The 19,313-nt window shown below is 54.5% G+C and overlaps 2 protein-coding genes and 1 long non-coding RNA gene across 8 annotated transcripts in view; 1 reads left to right on the forward strand and 2 right to left on the reverse strand.

The window, feature by feature from the left end:
* The window catches only part of MACROD1 (mono-ADP ribosylhydrolase 1), a 139,745-nt gene that overhangs the window by 78,515 nt on the left and 41,917 nt on the right, over positions 1–19,313 (reverse strand). The window lies entirely within an intron of this gene.
* Positions 1–19,313, forward strand: part of FLRT1 (fibronectin leucine rich transmembrane protein 1) — a 71,213-nt gene that overhangs the window by 46,732 nt on the left and 5,168 nt on the right. For 3 of the 5 annotated variants that reach the window (XR_014775231.1, XM_084760656.1, XM_084760655.1), the window contains exon 2: positions 11,679–12,579. The exons of 1 other annotated variant lie outside the window; for it this stretch is intronic. The gene's annotated coding sequence lies outside the window, so the exon portion shown is untranslated. The remainder of the gene's footprint in view (positions 1–11,678; positions 12,580–19,313) is intronic. One more of the 5 variants, XM_084760657.1, reaches the window with a different exon arrangement.
* On the reverse strand, positions 14,556–17,668 carry LOC311583623. Its single transcript, XR_014774611.1, has 2 exons — positions 16,672–17,668; positions 14,556–15,228 (listed from the first exon to the last, which is right to left on the reverse strand). It is a non-coding gene; the product is annotated as an uncharacterized lncRNA (long non-coding RNA).

Raw genomic sequence — 19,313 nt, forward strand, 5'->3', positions numbered from 1 at the left:
AGACCCCTGGGCAACATAAGGGAGAGAGACAAAGCATGCCTGGGGCCCAACAGTCTTGGCACCCTAACCCTCCTGGGGGCTGCGGCTCCTCCCCTGCCTGACTTTCCACACCCCGGGGTTCCAAATTCCAAACAGCTAGATCTGGAGCCTAGGATAGGGACTGAGAAAGTACAAATCAAATCCAAGCTAGCAAGCTGGCAGGTGGGACCTGAGCCCTTGTGGCCCCCTGGAAATGATTGCACAGTGTTTTTCCTGTCTGGGAGCCTAATCGTCAGCAGTTATTTATTGTTGCGTTGCCTAGTGGGCAGGAAAGCCACAAATAAGTAAATTCGGGCAGCAGGGTACAATTATTGAGCCCAGTGCTTTATTTCCCAGCTCGTCTCCAGCCCGGCCCACGGCAGATCGATGGTAATTTATGACAAGGCCCCTGGGGGAGGGAAGGTGGCAGAATAACCACCTTGCCGCTCCTCACCCAGCCTGGACAGCTGAGCCTGCTCACAGGTGGCTCACAGGTGGCTCACAGGTGGCTGGGGCACTAGGGACTGGGCAGGGAGGCCTTGGGGGGAGGAGACAGTGAGACACAGCAGGAAACGCTGCTAGAGGAGGGGCTGCCAGCAGCACAAGCATTGGGCAGCCCAGGCCTCATGCTGGCCATCGGGCAGATCCCTGTTCAGTGGCAGTGGCAGCGGCAGCATCAGGCTGAAATAGAGATGGGAGTGCACCACTGAGTCCTCATGAAATGGTTTGGGTTCATCTTGGGTGGGGTTGGCAGAAGCAGAGCCTGAGACAAAGATTAGCAACTGAGTTCTTAGAGAAAGGCCAGAAGAGGAAGTAAGGTAGGGGAAGGACCAGGGTCATTGCTCCGGGCCAGGGACTCAGCGCTGGGACGGGGCAGTCAGTTGGTCCCAGGCTGTAGTTTGCTCCAAGGAGGATGAGGGGATAGGAATGGAATGGGGAGCAAGGCTAGCCTACTGTGCGACAGCAGCTGCCATGCCACGCGAGATGCTGCCAATCCCATTTCATAATCCAGATGCTGATTTTATTATGGTCCGTGTTCTGCCAGGTCTCTTGCCATTACAATTTCATTCTTCACTCTGGGCACGTTAGGATACTAAACTGGGGCTGGGGTAGATGGCATGTCAGAGTTTGTGCAAAGCCTCCAGGGGCTGACCCTGGGTGGATCTGGGATAGGGGTCAGACGGCAGGCCATTCAGCCACTTGCTGCGGGGACATGGCCTCCCCAGCGCATGCTCATAGGGTGACAACTGGGGCTTGAAATGTGGAGCCTGCTGGGCCTGCTCTGTAAACCCACCATGACTCCGGGATACCGCTTCCATCACAGATAAGGAAAACCGGTGTTCAGAGATAACAACACGCTCATCTCAAGGTGCCCAGCAAGGGAAGCTGTTCTGAGGCTGCTTGCCTTCCAGCAGCAGTGCCCCGGGGAGGCAGCTGAGACCTAGAGGATGAAGGGGTTGCTTGGGATTGCCCAAATCCAGTGATTTGGGGCTGACCCTTCATTTGATCAGCTCTTTGCAAGGCCCCAGGCCTCTTTCAGGGACCTCAAAAAGGAAAAAAAAAAAAATCCTGAAGACCATGGATCCACCTAGGTTCCCTCTGGACATGACACCAGCTCTATGTGGGGGGCCCGGAGGCACTATTTTCTGACCAGTGATCATCAGAACCTTATTTGCAAACAGACAAGGCAGCCTGCCCACTTACTCTTATTAACAAGGCATCTTTCTAGAGCCCCCTCCCCCCACCCCGCCCCAAACAGCTATCCCAGGCCAGGGCCAACAGCATGCCCAGAGTATTAAAAAGCCTACTGTTTTGGCTAGTGCCATCCTTGGCCTACATTAGAGGCTAGGTGGCATCTGGGGGTGGCCAAGTGGGGTGTCAGACCAGCATCCCAGCGGTGGTTGTGGAAAGACCTGAGGTCCCTTACTTTCTTCTACCTATGAACTCGCCTTTTTCTTCTGCCTGGCTCTTACACACACACACACACACACACACACACACACACACACACACACTGGTAAAATCAGTATTCCAGTCAGGGTGGGGGGTTGGGAATGGGGAGATGCAAACAGAATGTCAAGCTAAGCAAAGGGGGGGGGGGCGGGCAGGAGGCTGCACTGGAGCAGGCAGAGGTGCTAACCCTGCCACAGAAGGCAAGGGCTCTGGGGCTTCCTCAGATGCTAAGGTGAGATGGAGGCCACAGTGGCTGGGGGGCCTGCCTGGCTTGGACTCCAGGACAGGGGGAGGAGGGGAAAGGGGAGAGTTGAAGACAGAGCCTGTGTCTGGCCAGAATGAGCGGCTTCCTGTGCCGCAGTCCAGCTCACTGACCCCACAGTCCCTTTCAGGCAGCCCTCCCGTGTGAAGGTACAGGCGCCTTCCTTGTGCTGGGTGTGAGCCAGTGTGGGGTACAACCCTGCTGTAAGCAGCCCTGATTCAGCCTTTCTCAGAGCGCGTTTTGCAGGATATCCTGACCCTGGGGGGCTAACAGGTGTTACAAAGGCAGGGTCAGATGGCAGCCGCTAACAAGGCAACTTCAGTTACTGTCTTTGGCGCAGCTTTTAATCGCTAATGTTCACGATGATGCAGCCTCCCGGCCTGCAGCCTCTGCTGGTTGAGGACAGACCTTTCTTAGGCCTTCTAGACATGTCTGTCTTCCAAGCCTAAGATACAGGCCAGGCTTTGTCTTCTTCATTGGGCTGCCCAGCCCACGCATTCCTCGTCGCTGTGGGGCTGCCACTCTGCATAGTGGCTCCGCGTCTCGTGGAGCCCAGAAGTGAGTGGCATCCTCCCTCAGTTTGCAGTCCTCCTTTGATGCAGCATGCTCAGCTCGTAGGAACTGGGGCAAGGCGTACACACCTCTCACCCCCATGTCTCATACAGTCAGCCCCGGAGCTTGGCAGAGTCCAGGCTCAGAGAAAACAAAGTACAGGGGAGCTTGGGTGGGCACAGTAAAAGACGCCAAGAACAGGGAAGGACCAGAGAAGGCTACCTGGAAGAGGGTTTAGCAGCCAGGCCTGGACTCAGGTTTCTGGAATGTTTGCTGTGTGCCTACTCATTTACAAGTGGACAGCCTCAGCCACTGCCCCTCATGGTCACTTTTTTTCTTTTGAGAGGGTGAAGGTGAATTCTTTACTAAGGCTAGGTTGGTTGGCCACCTCCCCAGCACAGGGACTGGGAGCAGTCACACTATACCTGGCTCTTTATGTGGGTTCTGGGATCAAACTCGGGTCCTCATGCTTGTCCAGCAAACACTTCCTTACCAACGGAGCTAGTTCCCCAGACTGCCCCCCATGCCCCCCTCTCTGTGTTAGGGATGGACCCCAGGGCTTGGTATATGAAGCGAGCACTTTACCCTGAGCTACACTCTGCTCTGGAAGCCTTTAGAGGCCCCCTTCCAGCCAGAGTTAGGGCAGAGCCCTTGCTGTTCACGGTTCTTAGGTCTAAGCCTCCCGCAGCCCAGCGTTTAGGGTGGGCAGCAAGATCATTTGTGTGTGGGAAGGTGGCTGGCGAAAACCAAGCACAAGGCCAGAGGCCCCTCCCAGCTGGGCTGTCTACCAGAACTCCCAGAGTCCTCCACGCTCACCAAACCATAACCTTCTCGGCCAACCCTGGGATCCACAGTGGGTCTGAGCCAAAAGCACCAAGGACACAGGTGGTCAGGGGCCTGGCCATGGCTTATGCCAAGTGCCTGACTCCGGGCTGCTTGTTGGGAGGGGGTGGCTTGCAGCCGCCAGGCCCTGCTGCTTCAAGATCTGTGGTACCAGGGGCCTCATTAAGCCATCGCTGCAAAGAGGCTTGGAGGCTTGTTATTAACAGAAGTGTGCGGGGATCCGTTCCCTCCTTCCCTCTCTCCTTGAGGCAGGCTCCCAAATGAAAAGGCAACGCATAATGCAGGGCGGTAAGGAAGCCTGGAGGGAAGGCACCGCCTAGCTGCAAAGAGGAAGACGCAGCCACCCTCTGGGGACGCTGGTGCTGCCCGCATTTATGAAACACTCTCGTTTCTCCCTTCTTCCCAGTTCAGCAGGTCTCTCAGGCTGCGCTTTAAGTCCTTTTGAAGTGTTACAACCACTTTCTCCTCTTTCAATTAACAACAAGAAAAGGAAGCTAATGGCTTCCTGAGCCTGGCTGTAAATATTAACAGAGTCTGGCCGCCTGGCCTGGGCGCCTGCTCCCAGCCTTCTCAGCCCACAGAGCAAGCCAGCTTCAGGGAAGCAAGGGCAGGAGACTCCCAGGACGCGTGAAGATCCTCTGGCTCAGGGGGAAATCAAGGGGGCAGAAGGGTACTTGGCCCTGGGAGTGGGCACAGCACAGCTTGTGACTTTGAGTGAAGCTAGTGACGTATCTGAGGCAGACTGTATATTTTGGTGTTTCCTTCCTTTCCTTCTTTCTTTTTAACTTTTTTTTTTACTTTGGATAGTCTCGCATGTAGCCCAGGATGGCATCGAACTCACTATGCAGCTAAAAGGCTGGGCCTTGAAACTTCTGATCCTCCTTCCTACCTCTACCTCCTGAATGCTCACCCAGAGTAGGTGCTAGCACACTCCTAGGACCCACTCTGGATCCCTAGCACCAGCGGAGGTCCCTGTCAGCCCATCGGCTTTCCCCCTGGAGGGCATCCATTTGGGACTACCCATGAGCCACTGAGACACATGGCCAGTAAAGCAGTGCTTCAGAATCCACTGAGACGTGGGAGATGTTCAGCCAGCCAGGTGTGTCTCACACACACACACACATACACACACACACACACACACACACACACACACACACAGAGAGTCCTAGGCTTGAGCCCTGCTTGCACAAATAAAGCCAGGTGCAGCAGTGCACCCTTGTAATACTAGACAGGAGGATTTGTGTGGCTGGCCAGCCTCGCCTACTGGGTGAGGTTCTAGATCCTAATGAGAAACCCCATCCCCAGAACTAAGGTGGGCAGCTTCTGAGGGATGGCACCTGAAGTTGACCTCTGCCCTGCCTCTGTATACAAGTATGTATATACACATGTATCTACACACACAATACACAATGCCCCCCACAAGTATGTATGTACACATGTATCTACACACACCGACACACACCCATATACCCACCCACAAATAAATGAAAAGAGCTACAATGTGTAAGACTAGGCATGGTGGTACACACCTATAATCTCAGCACTGGGGAGGCAGAGGCAGGAGGATGAGCGCTAGGCCCAGGCTACAAAGTGAGCATCAAAAACAACAAAAGAACTACCAAAAGTGTACACACACACACACACACACACACACACACACACAGAGAGAGAGAGAGAGAGAGAGAGAGAGAGAGAGAGAGAGAGAGAGGGCGCTACAGTAGTGTGTGGTCCATTGCCAGGGCTGTGGTACATATGACAGTGCTCAGAGATGAAGGTGGGGGCAGGCAGGGGCCAGTAGTTGAGGGCATCACGGTGGGGTAGACAGGGTCAAGAAACCACTACTGTTACTGGCAAAAGTGAACCCATTTCCTGAAACAGAGGTTCTAACCTTAGCTACTGGCGCCATGGTTCCCCAGGACAGGCAAGGCCCTCCTGAGTGTGAGGGTCAAGGGACAGCAAAGCCTACTGAGTAGGGCCAGGACAGCAGGGCAGCCTGCTAATTGGGCACTGGTAGACAGAGGGCCAGCAGCCTCCTCACGGGCCAGGGACTGCTGCTCCAGCCCCATCCTGTGGGTCTAGACTCCCTGCTCCTCCCAAGAGCGGTGGAGCAGGCCAGGCCGTGACCTCCATGACCCACTCCCAGGTTAACGGTCCCAGCCACCCTGAGGAACTCTCCTTGCAGAGATTCAGGGACAGCCATCTGTCCCTCCAGGAGTCCTGATGGGTGCCAGCCCCCCTCGGCCTGCCCTGCTTCACGCTCGGAGCTCTCCAGCCCAGGGGCTCAGAGGTTTCAAAGTCACAGGCCCAGGGCCCACTCTGGACAACCAGGGCCTCTGTGGCTCCTCCCTGCTCTTGTCTCTTCACTGCCCAAGTGATGCTCTTCCCTCCTGGCAGCAGCTCCAATCACTCCCACAGGTTAGCTACACTGGGGAGCCAGTATCCTAGAAATCTGGGGGCCTCTTTATCTCCCTAGCCCTGGGACCTGCAGAAGCAGGATCATCCAAGGAGGACATAACCCTTGCAGGGCAGGTGGTGTCTGTCCGTGCCCAGTGTGGCCTCCCAGCACCAGCAGGAGGGAGTGGGGAGAAAGCCGCAGACCACCAGTGGCTGTGGCTGCTGAAGGGAGGGGCACCTGCGCCAGAGGTCCTGCGTTTATCTCCAGAGTAGGGAGGTCTGTCCCACATAACATCCAAAGAATGACAGCTGAGGTTGTCATCAGGCCTACACACATGCACTTGCGTCTAATGCAGCCACATGCTCCTCTGGGACTCCACTCTTGCTGACCTCCCTGCTCTGCCTGTGTCTGCTTTTACAGGTAGGAGCTGGCAGTGTGGGAACTCTCACAGGCACGCGTGACCTAGCTGGCACACACATACCAGTCCCTTAAAGTCTATCCTTTGTCGGGGGCAGTCTACTTAGTAGAGTGCAAGCCAAGAGAGTTCATACTGCCAAGCAGACTCTCACCTCTGCCCATCTCTCCCCACTGCTCCTAGGTGCCATGCTGTGCCAGGCTTTACCAGCAAGCAATAAGAGACAACGGGAGGGGGGCTGGGGGAGCGGAGTCCTACTTCCAAAGTAGGTAATGGGGTTGGGGCCCCAGCGGCCTCACCACAGCATCTGGAGCCCGAGCTGTATTTGCCTCCGCCTGGGACTGCCAAGAGCTGAGGTTTGGGAGCTCAGCTGCTCTCCAACAAAGAAAATGGTTGGCACCCATGGTGTGAGGCACGTCTTCAGGGAGCAGAACCCAGAGGCTTCCCAAGTCAGCTCCTTACCTGTGATCCTGTGCTTACTGTCCCCAGCCCAGCCTAGCCTAGCCTTCTCACTCCTAGTGTTCCCCAGTTATCCACATGAAAAAGAGTGACTTATCTAAATTGCAAATCAGGCCATCTTCCTCCTTGCCTGGGCACTCCCAGCAGGCTTGTCCCCTACCCCAGCTTCAGTCACTGCCTCCCGCTGTCCCCGACCTCTGCTCTCTGCTCTCTGGGGGTGCAAGCCCTCCCACTCTGGCCCTCTGCACATGCTGTTCCCTCTACCTCAGTTACTGTTGCTACCCAGCTCTCAACTGTGCTGACCTTGTTTTAAGAGCAGCTTAGCCCCTTTCCCGGCCTGTGACTATAGCTGCAATCCTTCGCCCTTGTCACTCTGCCCTGTCACTGTGGTGGCTCTGCCACCATGAGGGGAGTGACCACCCTCTGTGATGAAGGAGAAAGGAGCAGGCCCTATGTCTTGGCCATCCTCTGGGCAGTAAGCAGCCTCAGAACAAAGTCTGTTTGATCACAGCCTCTTCTTCTAGAAAAGTAGGAGACAGATGTTGCCTACAGCCTGTAGTCCAAACAAAAGTAAATCCCACTTTCCCAGCTCACTCCATCTCCAACCTGCTGGTTGTGATGGGAGCTCTGCCCTCCGAGCTACAGGGCAGCTTTGCCCAAGGAGGAGGCAAATGCTTTCATTTCAAATGTGACTGGCTGAATGCGCTAGCCACAGAGCCCGCCTGGGTTTGCACAGCACACACTAAGCAGCTGATTAATACCATGCACATGAAACTCTGTCCCTAAGAGCCAGAGGTTGAAGCAAAACAGGCGGGCTAATTGCTAACACAAGAATTAATATCAGCAAGGCAACATGAACAGAAAAACTAAAGACCCATCACATTCTGGAGCAAGCCCTGAGGGACAGAAGTGGGCTAGACTGCCACCAAGTTCTTGTGTGACTGTCAGGGAAGCCTTAAGGATGCCAGAATCATAGGACGGTGTTACCTTCCTCAGGTGGTCCTTCTTCCCCTGAACTCATCTCCAGGGTCTCACACTGTAGTATCTGCTAGCAACTGGCTTCCTCACAGGGCTGAGACCTAGAGAACTTGGCTCCTCTGGTCCCCACTGTATTGTGTGGTGCCTAGAGCATGACTGGGCTAAGTTTTCTAGGTGAGGTGAATGGATGGTTGAATAGATTATAGGGATAGCTAGTCAGAGAGATGGATGGAAGAAAAGTGGATGGATGGATGGATGGATGGATGGATGGGTGGATGGGTGGATAGATGGGTGGATGGGTGGATAGATGGGTGGATGGATGGGTGGATGGGTGGATGGATGGGTGAGTGGATAGATGGGGGGTGGATGAGTGGATAGATGGGTGGGTAAGTGAGTGGATGGGTGGGTGGGAAGGAGATGGACAGAAGAATTGAGAGATAGAATGGAGAGGTAGGGGTCATGAGAAGAGGCTGGAGTGTTTTTGTCCAGTGATGCAGCCCTGCTTCACTGGGTTTTGGCATGGGGTGGGGAAAAGAAAACTGGCCTAGAATTAGGAGCCCTGGTTCTCCTGTAGATTGAGTAATTTTGCAAAGCCCTGCCCACCCTCTCAGCCTGTGTGATGGGCCATCTCCCCCTGACCCACCAGCCAGGCTCAGGCTTAGGGGAGATGGCAACACAGAGATACCAGGAATGGACGGAGTGCATGCTCCCTGCTAGGTGATGGTACAAATGGGTCCATCACACCAAAACGCAAAGGACAAAGTGGAGCTGGGGACCCAGGGCTTGGCCAGTACTTTCACTATGGTTGTTGGTAACAAAAGGGACTATGCGTGACAAAGAGCTGGCAGATGGAAGCCTTTACTCAGTAGAGGTTTACTGATATAGACTAGACATGGCCACAGGGGAGGTCCAGGAAGAAGGGCTCAGCAGAACTGCCCTGTGAGGCTAAGGAGGGCCTATTCCTGGTCTCTTAAGGCCCAACAGATTCATTGGCTAACCCATGTGATAGCATAGACAGTAACTGCAGGGGCACTGCCTCTATTCAGTCTAGCAGGGTTCTGGGACAGGTGTCTGCCGGCAGGCACATGCATTTGGTGCAGTGGCTGCCCGTGGTGACTAATGGCCATAAAAGAACACCCATAGGTGAGAAGAGCCACAACACTGCCAGTACACGACTCAGATACCTGAGAAGCGCCCCCAGAAAGAAGACCCCGGCTAAACCTTCTGTCCACACTAGAGGACTCGGGAAGGCAGCAGAGTGGCTTGGGCAACAAGGCAGGCCCAGGAGAGCCTCACTCAGACTCTGGTTTTTCCAGTGACAAAGCAGAATGAGGAGTATGTTGGATGCATTTATTAAACACCTACTGTGCTCATGGCATGAGCCAGACACTAGAGTATCCATCTTTCACAGTCTTCCATTTTACCCTGTTACATCACTGTCATTATACCTGAATATGGGGCCACATATTCAGAAGGAGGGTGCCTAACGCACAGAGGGAGGGATGGCCTATGATAATTCTCACAGGAGGGGGGCAGAGCAGGGAAAGGCCCACATGGCACATGTGTGCACTGTGATGGGTGTAGGTGCACATTCCTGTCAGACTCTGCGTATTCTCCTGTCCATGTGTAAATATGTGTTCATGAGTATGCATACATACCTGTGGGAGTATGTTATGGGCATTCCTGGGTGCAAACGTGTGAACATCTTGACCCTTCATTCGCCCATAAGTGTGTATGTGTCCATTTTTGAACGTGTGCGTGGATTTAAATGTGCGTGGATGTGTTTGTATGTGTACACTTCTGCTTTCATGTTTGCCTGCGTTGGGGCTTTTTTTACGTGAGCCTACCTTTTATGCATGTGACATATATGTTCATATGCTTGTACAGATATCAACGCATGCACAGCTGTATGAATTAGCCTCACTGGGGACATTACAAGGCCACATGGAAGGTAGGGGTTGCAATGGTGAGCCAGGCTGACCAGGCCTAGGTGCCGTAAGGATGGTAGGCCAGCACTGACTTGCTCCTGGGAGCTGGAGGAGCCTGGGTCAAGCACACAGCCAGTGGGATGAGTCTGTCTTCTTCCTGGACCCATGATTTCAAAAGCATAACTCTGAGGTTTGTGTCTGTTGTGCAGAAGTTAGGGTTCTAGGCTCCTAGGACACATCCCTCAGTGTGTGTGTGTGTGTGTGTGTGTGTGTGTGTGTGTGTGTGTGTGTGTGTGTGTGCTGCCTCCTCCCACCCTCGGCCATATAAAACAATTTCCTTGGTCTATCCAGGAAGGCAGATGACCTCGCTGGACTCTTTCCATCTCTCGCTTTCATAGAGAAATTACAGTTTATAATTGGATGAAATCAGGTGGGTGGTAATAGTAATAATGGCTTAGGCTGCAGCTACCACTGCCCCCTCTGCAGGAACAGACTTATCTTCCCTCCTGCCTGCCTGGGACTGTGCCCACCTGCCTCCTGGCACCTGCAGCTCTGACTCGCCCCAGCTATTCTGAGTTGCTACCTGGTCTCTTGGGAAAGGCTCTGCCCCTTACCCGTGTCAATCCTTCATACGCTGACCACATACTCTAGACTTCCGGTGTGTTCCCTGTGGGCTGCAGCCGTGGGTAGCCACCTCTGCTCGACAGATGGACTTGTTAAATATGCGTCCTAGATATGCCAGCTACAGGCACTGATGATCAGGCCTTGAACCAGCCACTTTTGGTCCTATGAAGCAAAGTACCCAGATGTCGCCGAGCCTAACCAGAGCCTGTACTCTCAGATATGTCATTAAAAGCTCCTTTCCAAAGAGGGATTCGGTGCCTCAGGGGAATGGAGGTGCCAGAGTTGGGGCCTTCTTGGCTGGTTGCTAATGAGAGAGAGGGGACAGCCTTTTGTTTTGTTCCGTACTTGTAGAGGCAGCCTGCTGCACCTCAGGTCTTTACAGAAGGAAGGGCAGCAGGGTGTGGAAGTCTGGCCCCACAGGATACAGGCAGCTGAAGGAGGGAGGTCAGGGACACTAGAGACCCAACTTCATGGGCCCCTGGTGAGTCAGAGAAGCTGAGCTTCTTCTGGAGACCAAGGCCAGGATAGAGCCTCAACCAGCATCTAATAAGAGGGGCCTGTGCTGGGGAAGTGGATGCTGCTCCAGGCTGGGTGGGCGCTCTGCAAGGTCAGGAGCTCCCCAAACATTTTTAAAATTATAATATTTATTTACTTGTGTATGTGCACGCAGAGGACATGTCGTGAGTCGCTTCTCTCCTCTTACCATGTGGGCTCCCGGGGATGGAACTCGGGCCTTCAGGCTTGCTGCCAGGTGTCTTTACCCACTAAGCCATCTTGCCGAGTCCCCAGACTTTATTTCTCTCTTCCCAGTCCTTTCGGGTAGTTACAAGGAAGGGTTCTGCATGGTACCTGGATTTAAAGTGACAAGTGATGGGGGGGGGGGGCATACTCTCAGGCCCCTCAGGCTTGGAGGGAAGTGGTGCTTGCTCAAGAGTGGGGAGCTAGGGATGTGGCTGAGCAGCAGCAGATCCCTCACCTGGCATGCCAGGCCCTGGGTTCCATCCCTAGTACTGTAAGCCAAAACCAGACCTGGGGATTTGTGTGAGTTTGTGACCAGCCAGGTCTACACTCCAGGCTAGCCGGGGCTACGTAGTAAGACCCTGTCTAAAAAAGAAAAACAAAACAAAACAAGCCAGAGGCTGGGAAGAGGTGAGAATGACGCCGAGGCTGTGGCTATGGCTGCCTGTGGTGTTTGTCCCCTCGGCTCGGGATGTCCTTGGGTTTGACCAGTTGTGTTGCCTTTGGCAGGTGAAGAAACATGGAGTAGGTGAAGGCTCCACTCTGGACAGCTGAGCCCAGCAGCTGAAGCGGGAATAGCCCACTCCTCTGCCATCACCCACTCCAGAAGCTTCTCTGCAAACAGGAGCAGCCAAGCAGACAAGCCCCTGCCCCACGCCCCCCCAAAGTGACTCTCCAAAGCGGGGCACACAGGCCTGACAGCTCAGCAGTGCGAGGCGAGGCGAGGTGGCTGCAGCCTGCAGTGAACATCTGAACTCCATAGGGGGGCAGCAGACCCCAACCCCCCCCCCCGCACACACACACACAGATGCAGCCTGAGTGGCAGGAATACTGATTCTTTGGAGAGTGGCTCCCTCACAGCTCTGTCACGCAAGAGCGCTCTCTTCACTGAGCCATTCTGCCAAGTGACTTAAAGGGATTAAAAAAAAAACTTGGTAAAGAAATAGGGGGTAACAGCCCCCACAGAGGCGGTTCAGAAGAGGTGCAGCCTGTGGACAAAGGACCCAAGTTCCAAAGAGCTGTGGTGGAGGTGGTGGCCAGCGAGAGGCCGCACTCCCCAGGGACTGACGCTGGGCGGCAGGGCATGCCCTGCTCAGGAGTCCCTGGGGGCGCCCTGTGCACCCAGAGCACACACCCCTTACCCCAGAGAGCCAAACCATCAGTGCCTGTGGCCTAGGATGCCAAGGATGCAGCTTGGGACCTGCAGCCATATCTGAGGCCTGGTGACAAGGAAGACTGTTGAAGACCTTACTCTGTGTGCCTCAGTGCTCCCCCTGCCCCAGGGGTGCAGTCTGTGGTTGAGTGATTCTGAGCCTGCAGGTGACAGGGGCCAAGGATGTGAACGTGGCCTGGAACTTCCAAAGCAGTGACCGGTGGAACCCTGTGGCTCCAGAGAGCAGCAGTAGAGGAGGTAAGAACCTGGGACAGGGCGGGTAAGGGAGATACGAAAGGGCTCCTGGTTGCCCAGAAAGGTGACGAGAGTGAGAAGGATGACTAAGTCTTGTCCTTTGAAGGCTCCCAGACAGGAGGCTTCTGCTTGCTGGGGTAGGGACCACCTACAGGGCTCTGCCAGGTGTAAGAGAGTGAGCCACAGTGTGAAGGGCCTTTCCCTACTAGGGCTGATGGCCACCTGCTCTGTACAAAGCGGGCAACAGCTTAGGGGACCACGGCCATCAGCCTTGATACCTGCTACTCTTGAGCCAGCAAGATCTTTCCCATCTGGGCTTGCCCTGCTGTGGCCAGAGAGATCCAGGGTGGGGCTGCCCAGGAGCTGCCCTGGCCTCCATCTGGTACGGTTCTGTTGTTGGTTAGCGGGTCCAGAGTGGTGGAGTGAGTGCCCCAAGGCTCACAGCAGGTGGCTGGCCAGGCCTGCTCACCCCTAGACTCCCAAGGGTGAAGAGGGGAGGGGGGTTGACACCTCTAAAAACAGTAATCCTGGTAACCTTAAAACCCCTCAGCGCCCTGGGCAGGGCAGGGAAGCCCCAATTCATTACCAAGATGGAAAATGACACTTCCTCACGCTCTGCCCCAGGAGAGGGGCTGATTTATGACTGCGCCAGGGCCTGGGACATCCGTCAGAGCCGTGCGCTGCGCACGCCGTCTGCGGGGGCATTAATAGCCGTGTTATTAGCCACCGGCGTGAAGGATGCCCTGCGGATGGGCTATTTGCTGTTATTTATTATAAAGCCACGACAACCTAGCAGCAGGGCCGCAAGCACACAGCTGGGCCCCCGCCTGCTTATGGTCCGCCTCTCGGCATCTTCAACTTTCTCCCAGCTCCAAGGAGGAGCTAGGGGATAATTCCTGGGGCCAGGCCAGGTCAAAGGGGAGCAGCAACCACCTGCCTACAATCCTGTTGCTCAGAGTGCTGATGGAAAACCTGCTCAGCAGTCTCAGTGCAGCCTCACTGCACCCAGAGCAGACACACAAAAGGGAACACACTGGGCTTTGGGGACAGGTGCCTGGGATGGGCCTGAGGGTTCTGGCTGAGAGTGGTGTAAACTAGGACAGGTCCCCTCCCTGAGTGTGCCTCTCCTTTGTACACATGGGCCAGCTGGAAAGAGGGAAGGCCAACTACTCCTAAGAGCCCCTCTCCTTCTCCCCCCCCCCCCCCCCCCACCGCCTGCCCTTAAGAAGAGTCCACAGGCTGGTGGCTGGCAAGAGATATTGGCCTGCTCTTTCAACTCTGTGTGGAAGGGTTTGAGAGTTCAGCCCTAGGAGGGACTTCTAGAAGGTCCTGTCACTGAGCCTTTTGCTCCACATCTATAAAAGGCAGATAGTTGGGCTCTGAATCCTCTTCCTCCCACTCCCAGGGTTCTGTCAGTTTTCCACTTCTGCACGCTCTCATGGCATGGGTACTTATGGAGATACGCCTGTAGCTGAACAGTGCCAAGCTGACCACCAAGTCAGGGCACAGCCAGGCCTTCTTGGACCTGCTTCTCCAGAGCAGCTGGATTTGAGGAGCACTGGACAGCGAGTCTGAGGCGTGTGTGTGTGTGTGTGTGTGTGTGTGTGTGTCCAGACAGAACCTTTTGCCTCTCAGGGATGCTATACACACCCAGGTCATCATGGCCTCTGGGGCGGTGCTGATGGGAATGCCCCACCTCCCCAGCTGCCTAGTTCTGGGCTTTAGAGTATAGAGCCTGCCTTGTTTATTGAGCAGATATGGGCCAGAGAGATGGATGGTGCCATGTAACCTGGGTGTAGATCCCCAGTGCCCACATAAAAGCCAGGCATGGTGGTGCATGTTTAAATCTGGCACTGGGAGTAGGGGCATAGACGGGTGGATCTCTGGAGTCTAGCCAATTGGTGAGCTCTGAATTCAGTGAGAGACCTGTCTCAAAAGATAAGGTGGAAAGCAACAGAGAAATACATCCAGCCGGGTGGTTGGTGGTGCATGCCTTTAATCCCAGTGGAGGCAGAGGCAGGCAGATCTCTGTGAGTTCGATCTACAAATCAAGTTCCAGGACAGCCAGGGCTACAGAGAAAACCTGTCTTGAAAAACCGAGGCGGGGGTGGGGCGGGGGCCGTGGCAGGGGAGAGATCCCACAGCAACCTATGGCCCTCACATACATACAGACACAAAAACGTGTTTACAGAGCCTCTCTGGACCAAGGCTCGTTGCTGGGCACAAGACAGACCACACCTTAAAAGCAGGAGTTTAGGTCCAGTGGGAAGAGCCAGTAACTTAGTGGGTGTCCAGGAAACGGGAGATCTCAAATAGGAATCCTCATCAGAGCAGGGCTGAGGAGGCCCCAGTCTCCATACCTGCCTGGGCTTCACTCAGATCAGCTCTTCCTACATCTGTTCCTCTCTTCCAGGCTCCTGCAGGTAACCAAGGAGCTCAGCAACAAAGACCCCCAAACCCAACCCTGGTCTTGAAGGCTGTCGCTTGTCCTGCCGTCACTGTCCCTTCTCTTCGTTCTCCTCCTGTCTCTGTCTCTGTCTCTCTCTCTCTTCCCCCCCCCCCCCCAAAGGAATTAAGTCTCAGTGGAGGCAGCTTTACTCCAAAGGGACCCAGGCGGCAGTATCAGGTGGAGGACCATTTCATTAAGAGATGCTGAGAGAGAAAGAAACAAAATTACATGTGTCTCCTTTCATTTCCCTCCCCCTTCCTGGCCCTGCATAGTTTAATATCGAACACTGCTATCAATATAATTAACCTCCTAAGACACAATTTGAAAGTCTTGTTTTTTAAAGCGATTCACTTTCTCTGAAGCCACGGAGGACATCCTGCTGCCCGGCCCCACCCAGCGGCCCACGCGCTTAGGTGAACTCTGGTGTTCATTTCTGGTGGATTTGCATACCTGTCTGCAATTACTGCTGGTGATAACGGCTGATACATAATGCATGCGGCATGAAATTAGAAAAATAATTAACTTTAGATTTGAAAAGAATCCCCGCCCCCCGACTCTCCAGGCATTGCAGATGCTGAGTGCTACCACTGGACAAGGCCTGGAGGCTAAGCTGTTTGGGGTGATGGGTGAGTCTGGTTGGCACCTTGAAGCAGCCAAGTCTAGGTGCCAGAGAGTCAGGTGAAGCTTCTGGAACAGGCTTCAAGTTCCTGGGCCTCATCTATAACTTACCTCTGGGCCAGTGAAGTAATGTGGCTAATGAAGTCAGTCACCTGTCCCTCTTTGTGACCAGGGAGTGCTCAGCCAAGCTATAAGTAGCCTGTTTCATCCTCACAAGAACCCAAGGAAGTAGACTGTGCTTGGTCCCAACTCAGAGATGAAGCCCCAGGACCGGAAGCTACCCTTCTACATAGGCCGAGACTGAGGGAAAGCAAGAGACTTAGGAGAGGGGCTGCCTGGGAGGCCACCTCTTTGAGTCTTGCTTGCAGCTAAGCCCCAGAAATAGGTACCAGCTCCTGGATGAGAAGCTGAGGGACCCTTCACTAATTTTTGACAGAAGCAGAGGCAGCCCTAGCAGGGGAGGGCAGGGGCAGGGCCAATCACTGCACCTGTGGGCTGGGGCCCTATCACCTTTCTCCCTGGTGGGGCTGAATGCTGCTTCTGGCCTAATCTGCGTCTGCACCAGGCTCAGCCATTTGGAAGGACCTGGAAGCCTTCACAGATTTAGGAAAGGGGCTGGAGAGATGGCTCAGAGGTTAAGAGGACTGGCTGCTTGCTTTTCCAAAGGTCCTGAGTTCAATTCCCAGCAAACACATGGTGGCTGACAACCATCTATAATGAGATCTGGTGCCCTCTTCTGGCACGCAAGTGTACATACAGGCAGAACACTGTATACATAATAAATAAATAAATAAATAAATAAATAAATACATTTAGGAAAGTCACAGTGAACTCAGGAGAGGAAAAAGCACCACCAGAGGCCCTAGGTCAGGCACGGAGGAGGAGAAACTGGAAGACTTGGGGTCCACAAGGGCAGCCTCCACTATTAAGCTTCAAGAAACTTACATTTGCCCTCTCTACACACATGCTGTGGTCACAGGTCGTCCCCATCCCCTTTCTAATAGCCCTGCCTGGACTCCATCCCTTACCCTAACAATGGGAATGAGGGAAAACTGAACAAGGCTTGGGTCAGTGGCAATATGGCATGCAGCGTTCCGCTCCCTTGCTGGCATTGGGAAGTACCTGGGATCCCTTGCTGGTGTTGGTAAGTGCCTGGGATGGACCCTGTAAATAGAAAGTGGCACCACCAAGTTCCATGACAGACACAAGGCCTAAGCCAGTGTCCCCAGCAAGACTGGGTTGTAGCTGCGGGGCATTTGGCATCAGGAGCACTGCTTGCCCCTCCCCAGGAACTGTAGGAGCAGCAGGAGGGAAGGGCTGGCTGAGGCCATTACAGGACAGTCACCCTGAGCCTAGCTTTCCAGACGAGAAGCTCACTTGGGGACACGGGGCAGAATGGGGTGGCTCCTCCTCCAAGTCCAGCCCACACTGGGGTCACAGTGGCAGGGTTGGCATGTACAAAGCCCTGGGGAAGTTAGGATGATGCGTGCAGCATGTCACAATGTTAAGGGCCCTGGGATTTTGAAAGCTGAGTTATAACCAGGTGTGGTGGCACTCACTTTTAATCTCAGCACTCAGCAGTCAGAGGCAGGAGGAGCTCTGTGAGTTTGAGGCTACCCTGGACTACAAAGTGAATCTAAGACAGCCGGGGCTGCTTGTTACACAGGAAAACCCAGCCCCGCCCTCTCTCCCTCTCCAGGGCTGGTGATGAGGGTGCAGGTGCAGGAGACACCGTGGGCACAGGGCATGAAAAAGAGCCCAGAATGGATGTTAACACAAAGGTTACACCTGTGTATAGGAGGAAGCCGGTAGCCATGGGGACATAGGCTGCACCTAGGAAGGGCGTTCCGCATGTGGGGTACTCTGCACACGTGATCTCATCACATCACCTTCCATCCTCACTTAAGAGCAACTGCCAACCACAGACATAGACAAGGAAACTGAAGCCCAGAGGGGACATGGAGCCTGCTTGAGTCACACTGCCTGGAAGTGGTATGGGCAGGACCTAAGCCCACTGCACCCTATCCTGACCGTTGGCAGAAACCAGTAACTGCCCCAGCCCCCACCACCACCACCCCCGTCCCCGTAGCTAACAGGGACCACCAGCCTCAACGAACCAGCTCTCTGCACCCCTCCAGGGGAGTATCGGGATCCTGCTGTCAATCGCAGGACTGGCAGATCATAACTCAAACCACACTCGTCTGCGTGAGCCTCACAGTGACGACCAGTGATCCCGTAAAAGATGGGCAATTTACCAGGTTTAATTTGATGGCCACATAAACTATCAAACACAACAAGGGAATGAAAAGGCCACCAAGCAAGCGTCCAGGCAGTGTAAGGGATCCTCCAGGGAGCTGCAGTCACCCTCCCCAGCCGGGTTTGCTCCTGAAGCTGCTGCCATGGGGCTGAGACTGGAGTTGGCCTTGGGGAAGCAGGGTGGCCAGGGACGCTTGGGCAAGATGGATGGGCATCAGATAGAGCAGGGGAAAGGCCTTGGGTCCCTGCCTCCCACTGCTGCTCCATTATCCATCAAACATCTCTGAGAGGTGCAATTTAGACTCTATTATGATGCAGAGCCTCGGGAGGCTGGGGACTGTGGCCATGAGCTCAGCGGGAGGAGGACAGATGCCCATGCCAGAGACTGTGGTGGCAGCCTTGGCTTTGGCCTTAACAAGTCTGGCCCTGTTCAGGGCACTGGCCCAGAACAGCTAAGCACAGAGGCTGCCCATGTCCCTCAGATAGTACTCATCGGCTGGCCAGGAGCAGGTATGTCCTCTGGCCAAACTCTGAGGCTCAGGCAGAGAAGCTGAGCCACAAGCCAGAGACAAAGTGAAACAGCCTAGGAGCAAGCCTAAGCCTTGCCCCAGCCCACTCCTCGGCCCTGCTCACAGAGTGACTTGTGATAGACAGGCCCTTCAGGTTCCATTAAGGGGAGACTGGTCAGGGCTGGAGAGATAGCTCAGAGGTTAAGAGGACTGACTGCTCCTCTAGAGGTCCTGAGTTCAATTCCCCGCAACCACATGGTGGCTCACAGCCATCCATAATGTGATCTGATGCCCTCTCTGGCCTGCAGGTGTACATGCAGGCAGAGAACTGTATACATCTAAATAATCTTTAAAAAAAAAAAAAAAAAGAAGAAGAGACTGGTATGTAGCTGGAGATCTGGGTGCCTGTGACCTTGGGATGGTAGGGGCCCCTCATCTCCCTGAACTCCAGGCCTCAAGTTGTAAAGTGGAAAAACAGGCCGTATATGTGACTGCCAGGCACAGGAGCACAAGTGTGTGCTGCAGAGGCGGCCTGTGAGTGCAGATGGGCATGGCTCGAGGGTCAGCCCATTGCTGGGTATGTATGCTGGCTTGAGCTTTGGGTTATAAGGTGATGCGAGGCAGGAGGATTAGGTCAGGCTTGGGGCAGCTTGGGATACCCATGCCACCACACACAGAGCAACAGGAAGCTGATAAGACAAGAGAGCCCTTAGCCTGAGCCCACAGTAATGCCCAGACTGGCTGGCAGGGCCCCGGTCTCAGTGGAGTGTCGGGGTGATACAGTAAGATCCTTAGGCCTGGGAGCACGTCTGGGTTCCACAGCCTCCTGCCAGCAAACCCTTGCCTCAACTTCTTCAGAATGGGGCAGTATTAGTTGCTTTGTAGAAATACATGATAAAGACCTG

Source organism: Acomys minous (genome assembly GCF_964271855.1).
Source record: "Acomys minous genome assembly, chromosome: 2".
In the NCBI taxonomy this organism is placed as follows: domain Eukaryota; kingdom Metazoa; phylum Chordata; class Mammalia; order Rodentia; family Muridae; genus Acomys; species Acomys minous.